Below are 12014 nucleotides of genomic sequence, written 5' to 3'. Positions count from 1 at the left end.
AGTACTATGAGAAAGAATAGCGGTATGTTTGAGAGAGTCCTAGTGGATATTGATATGTTGTCCCCTCTTCCCGATCATATTTGGGTTGAATGTCCATACTATACTTTTGTAGTTGGTGTGGAATATGAATGACTCCCTCCTTTTTTCTCTCACTGTAAGATGATTGGGCATGAACTTGCTCAGTGTCGGGTGATTCATGATCAGGGTTATGTTCCTGGGCCTCAACATAAACCTTCTCAGAAGATAATTTCTTATGAACGGAACCAGGGAGAACCGCGACTCTTAAACAACGTAAAGAGTATCAGAAGAAATATCTGCAGTCGAAGCTCGTGGTAGACCCCACGAACATCGAAGTTCCTGGCGGGGCTAATGTAGGGCCCCTCTTGGGCCACCTTGCTTCTGATAAACCAGGAGGAGGGGAGGATGATTTTGCTGATATACCTCCTCTTGAGGATGCCTCGGATCATGAATCCAGGCAAGGATTGTCCCCTTACACTTCATATTTCCCAAAACAAGGGATGTTACCTACTATTATGCAAGCGAAGGGCTCAGAGTCTCATGCGCATATTGAGGATCATCATGTGGAGGTCTAGGCTCTTGTGGCGGTACCATCTATGTTGCGTCCCACTTCTCCTTGGAGGGCTAAATTACCTGCAGATTCTACAATAACAATAAATACTCCAATTGATGGCCATCACGTGGTGATCTATGCAATTGTGACTGCACCATCCCCATTGTTGGTCTTGTAAAATCAATTTTACTCTCTCGAGGGTTTGGAATCTACGAATGTGAGAGGTGATCCATATATTCCTATTGGTGATCATCATGTGGAGGTCTCTGCTCTTGTGGTTGTACCGTTGTTTCCTACCTCTCCTAGGAGGGCTAAATCACATGTAGGTTCTAACATACCAACTAAAAATCTAATTGATGGTCATCATGTGAAGGTCTTTTCTATTGCAACTGTACCATCTTCCTCGCCTCATACCTCCCCTTGGAAGGCTAAACCTCTTGGAGATGTTAAAGTTATATTGTTGGTCTTACAAAATCACTTTTTCTCTCTTGATGGTTTGGAAACTACAAATGTTGTTTCAAAATTTTGGGCTGATCCTAATGAGATGGGAGAGGATGCTAGTGATATTGGGGAGGAAATAGTTTGCACTAAAAGAAAACCAGGGAGACCACCTAAGGAGACTGGTAAATTCAAAAAAACTACTTAGACAGTTCTCTCTACAACGTCGCAATGAAGGTCTCTTCATTTTTCTGAAATGTTAGAGGACTAGGAAACCACAAAACTGTGAAGATGTTGATTAGTTTACTTAAATTACATAAACCCTTTCTGGTTTTTCTTGTTGAACATATGGTGTCGTACACTGATGCTTTTGAAGTCCTTTTCAAATCTTTTAATATGCATTTGGTGGCTACGTCTCCTATTGTTAATAAAGTTGCTAAGCTTTGGTGTTTTTCAGTTCCTAATCTAGTTCGAAATTTCTTGGTAAATGAACAATTTATTTCTGTAACTTGCCATTTGCATGATAAATGTTTTAGCTTTACAGGTATTTATGATGCTAACACATACATGGCTAAACGGTTTTTGTGGAGGGATCTTAGTTCCTTCATAGAGCCTTGGTGTATTATGGGAGATTTTAGTGTTGTGCTCTTGGCAAATAACTGTAAAGGGGGGTGACTCATAATCAGATTTCTTGTAATGAATTCCTTAATTGGATTAATTCTAATGATCTTTCTTGTATGCCTTTTACTGGAACTTGTTATACTTGGTGTAATGGAAGGAGAGGGTTACATACAAGATTGGATAGAACGTTAAGAAACGAGGTGTGTCTGGATGAATGGGATTCTTGTACTTATCAAGTTCTTGTTAAAAATTGTTTTGATCATTCCCCTATACTTGCTAGTCTTGCTAGTAATTCTCCAAGGAAGGTTAGCAATTTTCGTTTCTTTTCTATGTGGCTTCAGGACAAATCATGTATGAAGCTTATTCATGATTCTTGGGATAATAAGGTTGTTGGGTGTCCTATGTTTATTTTGCAACATAAGTTAAAAAGGTTGAAAATTGAGCTCCGTGACTGGAATAAAAATTATTTTGGTAATGTTCACAATGCAGTTCTTCTTAAGCAGTTCTCCTTAGTATTCAACTAACCTTAGAAACTTCTAGTATGTCTGATATTGATGGGCTTCTCTGTCAAGAAAAGTTCGCTAAGGAAAAGCTTGATCAGGTTTTTCGCTATCAATATTTGTTTTGGAAAGAAAGGGCTAAGATGCTTTGGTTTAAAGATGGGGATAGAAATACTGCTTTTTTCCATGATGTGGTCGAAAGGAGAAATAATTCTAATGGAATTCATCGTCTACGGATTGATAATGTGGTTATTTAGGATCCTATACTCATTGAGGAACATATTTTGGACTTTTATAAAACTCTTTATGCTGAGTCTATTTCTCATGTGCAGGATACAAGCAATATGGAAGATTTTATTAGTACTTATATTCCTGAGTTGGTCTCCGCTGAGGAGAATATGATATTGATTAAATGTCCTGATTTTTTGGAAATCAAGAATGTTGTTTTTAACCTTAATGGTAATAGTGCTCCTGGTTTTAATGGTTTTGGTGGTGTTTTATATCATTCTTGTTGGGAAATTATTGGGACAGATGTTTGCAATGTTGTCCAACTGTTTTTTTAAACAAAACTGGGTTCTCTTTGGAATGAACAATAATGTGGTAACTCTTATTCCTAAGATTCAGGGTGTTCAATAAGTCTCTTAGAAATTTGAGTATTTTTCTTAAAACATATGGTAATTTCTTGAGTCAATATGTTAATAATTCTAAGAGTATTTTTTTCACCATGAATAATTCTCCAAGATTTGTCACCAAAATTCAGCATATTCTTTCTTGTAGTCATGGTTGTTTGTCATTCACTTATTTAGGAGTGCCTTTCTTTGTTGGTGCTCCAAGGGGTTGTTTTCTTCAACCTTTAGCTGATAAAGTCAAATTGAAGCTTGCTTCTTGGAAAGGTAAATCTTTTAGCATGATGGGTCGGGTTCAGTTGGTCAATACGGTGATTACAGGTCTTCTAGCTTATAGTTTTAATTTGTATAACTGGTATGTTTCTCTTCTTAAGCAAGTTCAGTAGTGGTGTCAAATTTTTGTATGGACTGGTGATATTTTAAAAAAAGGTATAGCTACTATTAACTGGGCTACGATTTGTTCTCCCCTAGAGAAGGGAGGTTTGAAGATTATTACCTTCACCATGAAAATAATGCATATCTTCTTAAGCTTGCTTGGAACTTTGCTTATAGCAACAGGCCTTGGTCTTTGCTCTTGAAAGCCAGGGTTCTTAAATCAAAATACGAGTTTCGAATGGTTTATAGATCCTCATCTCTTTGGCCTAGACTTAAGCAGTTTTATTTTACTATATTTGATTATACCTCTTGGATTGTTGGTACAAGTTCTTTCATTAATTTTTGGAATGATAAATTGTGTGGTACTACTTCTTTAGCGAATATTGTAGGATTATCTGATGGTGCTAGCATTCCGGATACAGTCTCTCAGTTTTGAACAGGTGGTGATTGGAATATTCCATTGTCTTTACAGCAGATGCCTCATCTTTTTAGTCATATCATGGTTAGGGCAGAACATGATATTCCTAATTGGATTCTATATGAGTCTGGTCGTTTCACCCTTCAATTGGATAGGACTTTTTTCTTGGATCCAAGAGTTCCCTGTGGTTGGGGTAAATTTATTTGGTCTTCATATCTTCTACCTTCCAAAACTCTTGTCCTTTGGAAAATTTTCATGGACGGTTTCCTACATATCAGCATATTCAAAATAAAGGTCTGCATATTTGTTCTATGTGTATGCTTTGTGAAAAGCACAAGGAATCTATTCATCATTTATTTTTTGAATGTTCTAATGCTTTGCGTATTTGGAGTTGGGTTCGGCAGATTTTTCCTACTTCTCATTTCTTTAATAAGGATGATCTTCTCTCTTTTATTAAGAGTGATGGTAGTCCTTTGGTTAAATTGATTAAGCTTGTTGTGATAACTGTTTCTATTTGGATGATATGGTGTATGAGGAATTATGTTCATTTTCAGGATAAGATTGAGGTTTCAAGGGCTATTTTGGTTATTAAATATTTAAATCTTCTAGTTGGAAATTCATTTAAAGTTTCAATGAAGAATGATATGTTGGATTTCAACGTGATCAGGTTTTTTGGTTTTAATACTCATACTAGTAAAGTTATTCGTCCTTTTCCTGTTAGATGAGAGTTTCCTTCACCAGGCTGGGTTACAATTAACACTGATGGGGCTGCTAGGGGATATCCTGGTCTTGCTACTTGTGGAGGTATTTTCTGTGGGAGTATGGGGGGATTTATTGGAGTTTTCTCTGCGTTTCTTGAAGTTCAGACTGCTCTAGTTACTGAGTTTTATGGGGTTATACATGCTATGAAGGAAGCTCAAAAGATGGGGCTTACTAATGTCTCGCTGGAATGTGATTCAACTTTGGTTTGTGTTGCATTTACTGCTAGGACTAATGTTCCTTGGATGCTTCGTAATCGATGGAATACTTGTCTTAATTACTGTGAGAAAATTAGGTTTAGGGTTACTCATATTTTTCGTGAAGGAAATGTGTGTGTGCTGATAAGTTGGCTAATTTAGGATTTATTCATAGAGAATCTTTTCATTGGTATAATAAGCTACTATCTAGTCTGTTCTTATAATTCTTTATGAATATATATAGTCGACTTATGTATCTTTTTGTTAACATATGGGTTTTGGTCTAGTTCCCCGTATTTTTTTATTTTTTTTTAACACTTTTGTTTTCATATGATAACAAATGATTGTTGTTACTTGAGGTGTCAGCATAACACAGATGCCAAGTTGCATAGTGATATCTAACATGAAAGCTTTTATTTAAAAAAATCATACTTGAACTAACTAATTAATTACCCTAAAGGGACAAAGATTAAAATGATAGCATTGTCATAAAATACTGTACAAGTAAAAGACAGTGATCAGTGATCAAATTAAGGTAACTGGGTTTTAGTGGTGTGATTGGTTGGAGGGTAGATTTTGTTTTTCTTGAAAATTTTGATGAGGAATGGGTGTGTTATATAAAGGTGGGGAATGTTTGTTGTTAACTTTTGTGTTGGCAGTCCCTTCACTAGGTGACCACTGCAGAACTGATTTGGAATTTTTAGGACTCAAGTACCACTTGGTACTCTCATGTGAACCAAGGCTTTACATAATATAATTGAATTCACTTTATAACCAACTCATGAAGAAGAAATATAGGTTTGGAATTCAAAGTGAAAATTAATTATAACTAAAAAGTTGGCGATTAATGAATTTGAAATGGTGTCTTGTTTAGGTTTCTAAGTGGTTAACAAAATTGATGTTCATTTTATCCTTCAAGAATCAAGTCATTTACCTAACCAAATTAATTCGGGTCAAATAGTGGCGTTAATGGTTTGTTCAACCATCAATCATCACAATAGTGATAGAGCTGACCTACTATTTATATAGTTATACCATGGATTCTTATTCTTGTAAGTTTATATATGTTTCTCTAATTAAAACGTGCAAAAGGAAAATTAGAGTTATCTTTGGCAAAACCATAAAATTATAATACATTATAAGAATTATAGATTTAAATATGTTTATCCTCCTGTATTGTAATGTGAATTTGGTTTTTATTTTTAATTTAAACTGTAAACCTACTGAATACTTATATTAAAAAAAATAAAAAATTATCAGTTTTTTTTTTTAAATAACAAACGAATTTTTAATTTAAGTTATATTATAATATTATAATTTGATGAGATTTGAATTAGTAAGTTTGATAAGCTTAAGTTATTCTCTGGTATCATATAGTAAAATAAATTTAAAGTGTTTTCATCGATTTTTGTTGTAATTAGATTAAAGAGTAATTAGAAGAAAAAACAGTTGTGACAGCTAACAAATATGAGACGAGTGGTTTTACCAAGAAAATGATATTGAAGGTGAATCTTCTGAAAATGTATGGAACGGCGTGCAATTTGTTTATAATCAAGATTATAGTGGTCCTGATTACGAAAACTAACCTATGACCTAATTCTAGGTGGGAACCACATTTTCAAATTAATAATCATTTCACGATTCTCAACCATGATTACGAACACAATAAAGTAGTATTTTAGACACTCATCCAAAACAAATTCAGAGTTCAACTATCAAACATATATCCTCACTCATTTTTTTTTATATTTCGATTCCATATTTCTTAAGCAAAATTTGATTAATAATTTAATCCAGATTGTGATGCTTGAATAAAACTCTAATAAATACATTCAATATTCAAACATATCGATACACTTGATACACAATTCGTTGTTGTGCTGATAGTCTTTGAATTCTTCAAATTTTCTCCTCTCTCGCGTGCATTTCGCCGGTCGATGGAGTACCCGTGGTTGCACTCCGATGCTCAAGTCAGTGCTAGTGATTAGTATATTCTCTTAGGATATTCAAAAACGTACTTTTTTTCCCTTTCAGAAATCTCTTTTATAGGTTGACTTGGGTCTTCATATTCACGTGGATCAGATAACCGATTGTCAAAACATGTGTACTGTATAGTGACTTCCTGATATTATGAAAATGTGTTTCAAAGTGTCTTTGACTCATTTAACACTAATTGTAACTGTCTTCTTGCTACGTATTTTATCATGTTATATTATTAACTCGGTTGAGTTACATAGAGAAATTAAAATTGGTAGTGCTCTAAATTTTTTATATGAAAACGTGATACGGTGTGTTTTCCTTGAAGATTGGAGTATTTTTTTAATCCATAATGGAATTAAGAAAAATATAAAGTTAATTAGATTCATGCATGTGTTTTAGACGTAGAAGAAACCAATTCACTTTGGTTGTTTTCAAGTCACTGTCTCACCTTTCAAGGGCAAATATCTAAATTCGCGAACATTCCTCCTTGTTTGACTTGAAATTTCATATATTATTCTTCATCTTTCACCGTCAATTTTCTGAATCATGCTAAAACTATTCACTCATTATGTTTCCAATTTTGTAAATTTCCACGTGCCAGCTTCAACATCTTCCACAATATTTAGAAAAAGAAAAACGAAATGATTGAAGTAGGTTAAATTAGAAAATTAATATTTTACAAAACTATAGAGTATTCATTTTTTAAATTATGAGTCAAATATTTTCTTCATTCTATTACCATGTAAGATTGATTTTTATTTTTAGTCAAAACTTTATATTACGTGATTATTTATATTAAAAAAGTTATTATTAAATTATTATTTTATATAATAATTGGATTTTTAATATAAATTATATTAATATAATATAAAAAAAATTATGTTACACAATATAAAATTAAAATTGGTTTTTAGTCCCTAAATTTCATGTTGACATGAACCATTATTCATTGATTGTCACTTAAAAAACATTAACATTATCTCCTGACAAGGACTCATTTTAATATTTTTCTTATTATTTATCTAAAATTTTGAGTAGAGACAAAATTTAATTTCTTATTATAATATAGGGAAAAAAATTTAATCCTTGAATTATTTTTATCTTCAATTGTTAATAATATATTTCTCTTCTTTCTTTCACCCTAAACACACTAATAATTGAAACCAATAATAGATATAATAATAAATATGTAATAATAACTAATTTGGAATTTAAATAGTTAATAGTTTAAATTTTGATAATATTAATATCATCAATATAAAATTTTCTCTGTAGTTTTTATTAATAATAATTTTTAATAATAATAATAATTAACTTAATCATATATTTCAACATTACGTTATAGAAAATTAATTCAACAAGACCTACTCTAAGAATCTTGCTATATTAAATAAATTTAATCATATCTAATTCTAAGAATCACTTCGCAAATCTCTCTTTAGAATTTGAAATACATTTATCGAACCCACCAGTAATTCATGGATTAAGAAAAAAATCAACATATTAAAACATTTTCCTTGCAATTTAATATATTGAAGTGATTTTAATCAAACTTTTGAATCTCATATCAATAATTTATATGCTCAACACATAAGTATAAGTATCAAAAACAAATTAAATTACTAATATTAAAATAGAAGATAACAATAACTTATATTAATTCATAATTCAGAAAAGAGAACATTCAATACTAAAACGCAGTTGTTTTCCAAGTTGTTTGTTGCTTGCTCTGATTTCCTTGAAGCACAAAGCTACCATGATGTTCTTTTAAGAGTTTCATATGATATTTACTTGTTAAATTGAATAAAATGTATATTTTTTCTATTTGATTAGAATATACGTGTTTATTTATATTGCAATTCTAATGTTATATAATCATATAATGTTACTCATTCAAAAAGTTAACACAACTAACCTAAGTATTTATTGTATATATTGCATATAGGAAGTTTATTACTTATGTTTTACTTAGTTGTATAACTTTATTTGTTTTACAAACTCATTTGTTTGAATAATTAATGCATATTTTTTTTTTAATATTTAGTATGTTTACATTTTTATTTATTAATAATTTATTCGGAAGATATGTTACAGAGTTTTTTTTTAATGCACCTAATTATAATTAAGTTGGATATATATATATATATATATATATATATAAGTTTCAAATATGATTAATTTAACTCAGTCAAACTACATGGAACAATTTCACTGTGAAAAATAGATTATATTTTTAACATAACATATATTATTAGCATAAAAAGTATTGTTTACTGAGTTATAAAATAAATTTATAATTATTATTTGTTTGATTACCATTAAAAAATTAAGTCTTTTGAGAATTATAATTTATGTGTATTATTTATTATTACGAGTTTATAAGAACAAAAAAGCATTCAAAATTTTAATTTCAATTTTTTATTACTCAATTAAATTATTCATATCCATAAATTATTAATTAAGTTGGAAGGTTAAATAAAATAAATAAATTTGATCTAATCTAATTAAATTGTTATATTATATTAAAAATTGGACTATTTTTTTTCTAACCGGGATCATTTGTACTCAGTAAAAAAACATAAAATTGAATGACTGTGTATGAAAAACTAATAAATTAATATTGAAGGCTTTCTAAAAACAGTAACACTGTTACAGAAAACTATGTTAAGCAGGATAAACTCACTAATATAACCATCTCCATTTTTGGGTGTAATACTACACCTGTATTTTTTTTTTAACTTTCCTCCATTTGTTTACTTTCTAAAAATGCCATTTTTTTCAAACTTTTTTTATTCGGTACAAAACTGAAATAAGTAAAAAGAAAGAGAGATCATGATAGAAAATATTACCTTCCATTGTTCGGAAGATGATAGAAAAGTAAAGGAAAAACCAAAATGTACTTCAATCTAAGAAAGCCTTTTTCTTGTGCTTAAATGTGACGAAACAAGAAAAGTTTATAGCTCTCTCCATCAAAATATCAGATTGTCCCTCCCAAAATGTTTCACCCCTTATCTTCCAACCTTCCTTTTCTTCTTATGTGAGTTTTCATGATCAACCATTCATTCCATTAAGAAATTAATAAATATTCTTAACAAGTGTTTCAACCTCAATTCCATTAAAATTATATTATTATGGTCAATAGTTACATTATTGTTTGTTTTGGAGTTTACAGATTCATTACACTTTTGTCTTTAAAAGATATCTTGATGGACTAAGTAGAGAAACTTATTTAAATTACTTTTAATCTCAACTCTTAAGTGACGTGAGACGATTAAGTGTATCAGAACAAGTCACTCAGTCGAGAGCTAAGGGAACAAGCTCCCAGAAAGCGTCAATGTTTCAATTTTAAATCCGTTAAGATGACATCATTAGGGTTAATCACTGTATTCGATGTATTGTCAGCTTTAGAACTCAGAGTTTCATCACAATTTTGTTCTCAAAATACACCTCAGTAGACTAAGAGAAAAAAAACTTATTCAAACTATCATTGATGACAACTCTTTAACCGTAAACGAAAAAAAAAAAGTATTGCAGAATCATGTTAAATATATGTAAGCATTTTGGTGAGGAGCATTTTTTTTTTCTTTCATGGGTCATATTGAACTTTTGGTGGTGTCTTGGAAACTTAGGAGCCTCAGCATCAATGAATTAGGAAAGTCACATCCCTCACCAGTTTCCCAAGTTCTGATAAAAACAAAGGATACGAATAACGTGATAGAAAACCTTGAGTGTACACATAGTCTATTACTTCTCAACATGGTTCATTTTACATCTAAAGTAATATTATCATGAATTAAACTTTAATAGACAATTAAATACATGTTACTCTCACTTTTTCAATTATATGTCAAAAAGAAGATAAGCACATTATTATCTTCAACTAATAATATTGAACAGATAAAGATATAGGTTTAATTTTGTAATTGTTACAGTTTAATAGGAAATGAAAGGAAGAAATGAAGTAATGCAAATTGAATATTTTTTGTGAAATAAGAATTAAAGAATGAAATCATGTATTTAAAAAAGAATGCGACATATTTGAGATAGAATTAATAATAGAAAGCTTTCAAAATTGAAATTCATACAAAGATGTTCTATTTCCTCAATCTATTTAATTTTATATGTTTTTATTCTCATTGAAGGTAAATTAAGTTAAGGTGGCAGAATTTGCTCAAGATTATAAATAAATTTAAAATTGAACTCATTAAATTATTTATAATGTAGTGATTCCTCCAATGAGAGAATCTAGTCTTCTGATTTAATACTTAACTCTTTCTCTCAATATAGGTCTAACAATTTGGTTCATCTTGCACTCTTCCTATGAACATTTAGGAAAATATAAAATGGTTGTTAAATGTTTTGTATAAGAACATAAGAGAAATGAAGAGGATAATTAGAAGAAAAAAAATGAATTAAAATCAATAGACATGAATGATTAAGCCTTAATCTCAAAATTTCAGCAAACAATGTCATTCTACTCATAGAGATGTAGAAAGGGCACTCCAACCACACAAACCATCTATTAAATATCTTTTAATTTAAGTTATATTGATTTAATTAAATATATATATATATATGTTAAATATTTTTTTTCCATACATTTTACATACAATTAGTTCTAGTTACTAATCAAAATTCTAGATTACTTAGATCATTTACTATAAAAACTATTAGAATGTTACTAGTAAAATAGGCGTGAACATTTTTGTCGCATGATAAATATAATTTAGAGTTTATTAAAATGTCAACGTCAGTAAAAAATATTGTCTATATCAGCATAAACGTTTAGTGATTAAAAATAATTTTAACTCTAACTTTATTTTACATATAATAAATTTTTTATATTAAAAAGGTTCAAAATATATAAAAAAATAATATATTTATTTATCATAATTCATATTGATCACAAATAATTTACAATTAGGGTATTAGTGACTTATATAACTATAAATTTTTTAATAAAATTGTGTGAAGTGGGTTGATAAAATATAAAATAAAAAAATTAATATGTTAAACTAATATTTTTATATTAGGTTTATTTTAAATTAATTGATAAATAGTACATTATGAATTATTTATAGTTTAAATTTTAATTAATTTTGGACTCTTGTAATTTATTAAAGTAAACTATTCTGGTTATATTATTTAGTTTTTATATTTTCCTTATTGTATATTATATACTAATTATTTTATATATTTTCTTAAAATATGTTCAGTTAAATTTAAAATAAAATATCATACTTGAATAAACGAGATAATTTTGTTATATTGATTTGCGTATTTTAAATGATAATAAATTTATTTTACTTTAAAAGATAAAATACTAATTTACGTATTATAAAAACAAATATATATTAAATATAAAAAAAATAAAATTAATATTGTACTTAAAAGAGTGTTTAAACGTTATAAACTGTTATCATTTATTAAATATTGAATATAAGACAAAATTACTTTCACCTAATAAAAGAAGTAAAAACTAACTATAATGCTTCAACACATATAAAATTATGTACAAGTTTAAATTTT

Source organism: Phaseolus vulgaris, chromosome 7 (assembly GCF_000499845.2).
Source record: "Phaseolus vulgaris cultivar G19833 chromosome 7, P. vulgaris v2.0, whole genome shotgun sequence".
In the NCBI taxonomy this organism is placed as follows: domain Eukaryota; kingdom Viridiplantae; phylum Streptophyta; class Magnoliopsida; order Fabales; family Fabaceae; genus Phaseolus; species Phaseolus vulgaris.
Note: the sequence above shows the minus strand (reverse complement) of the source record.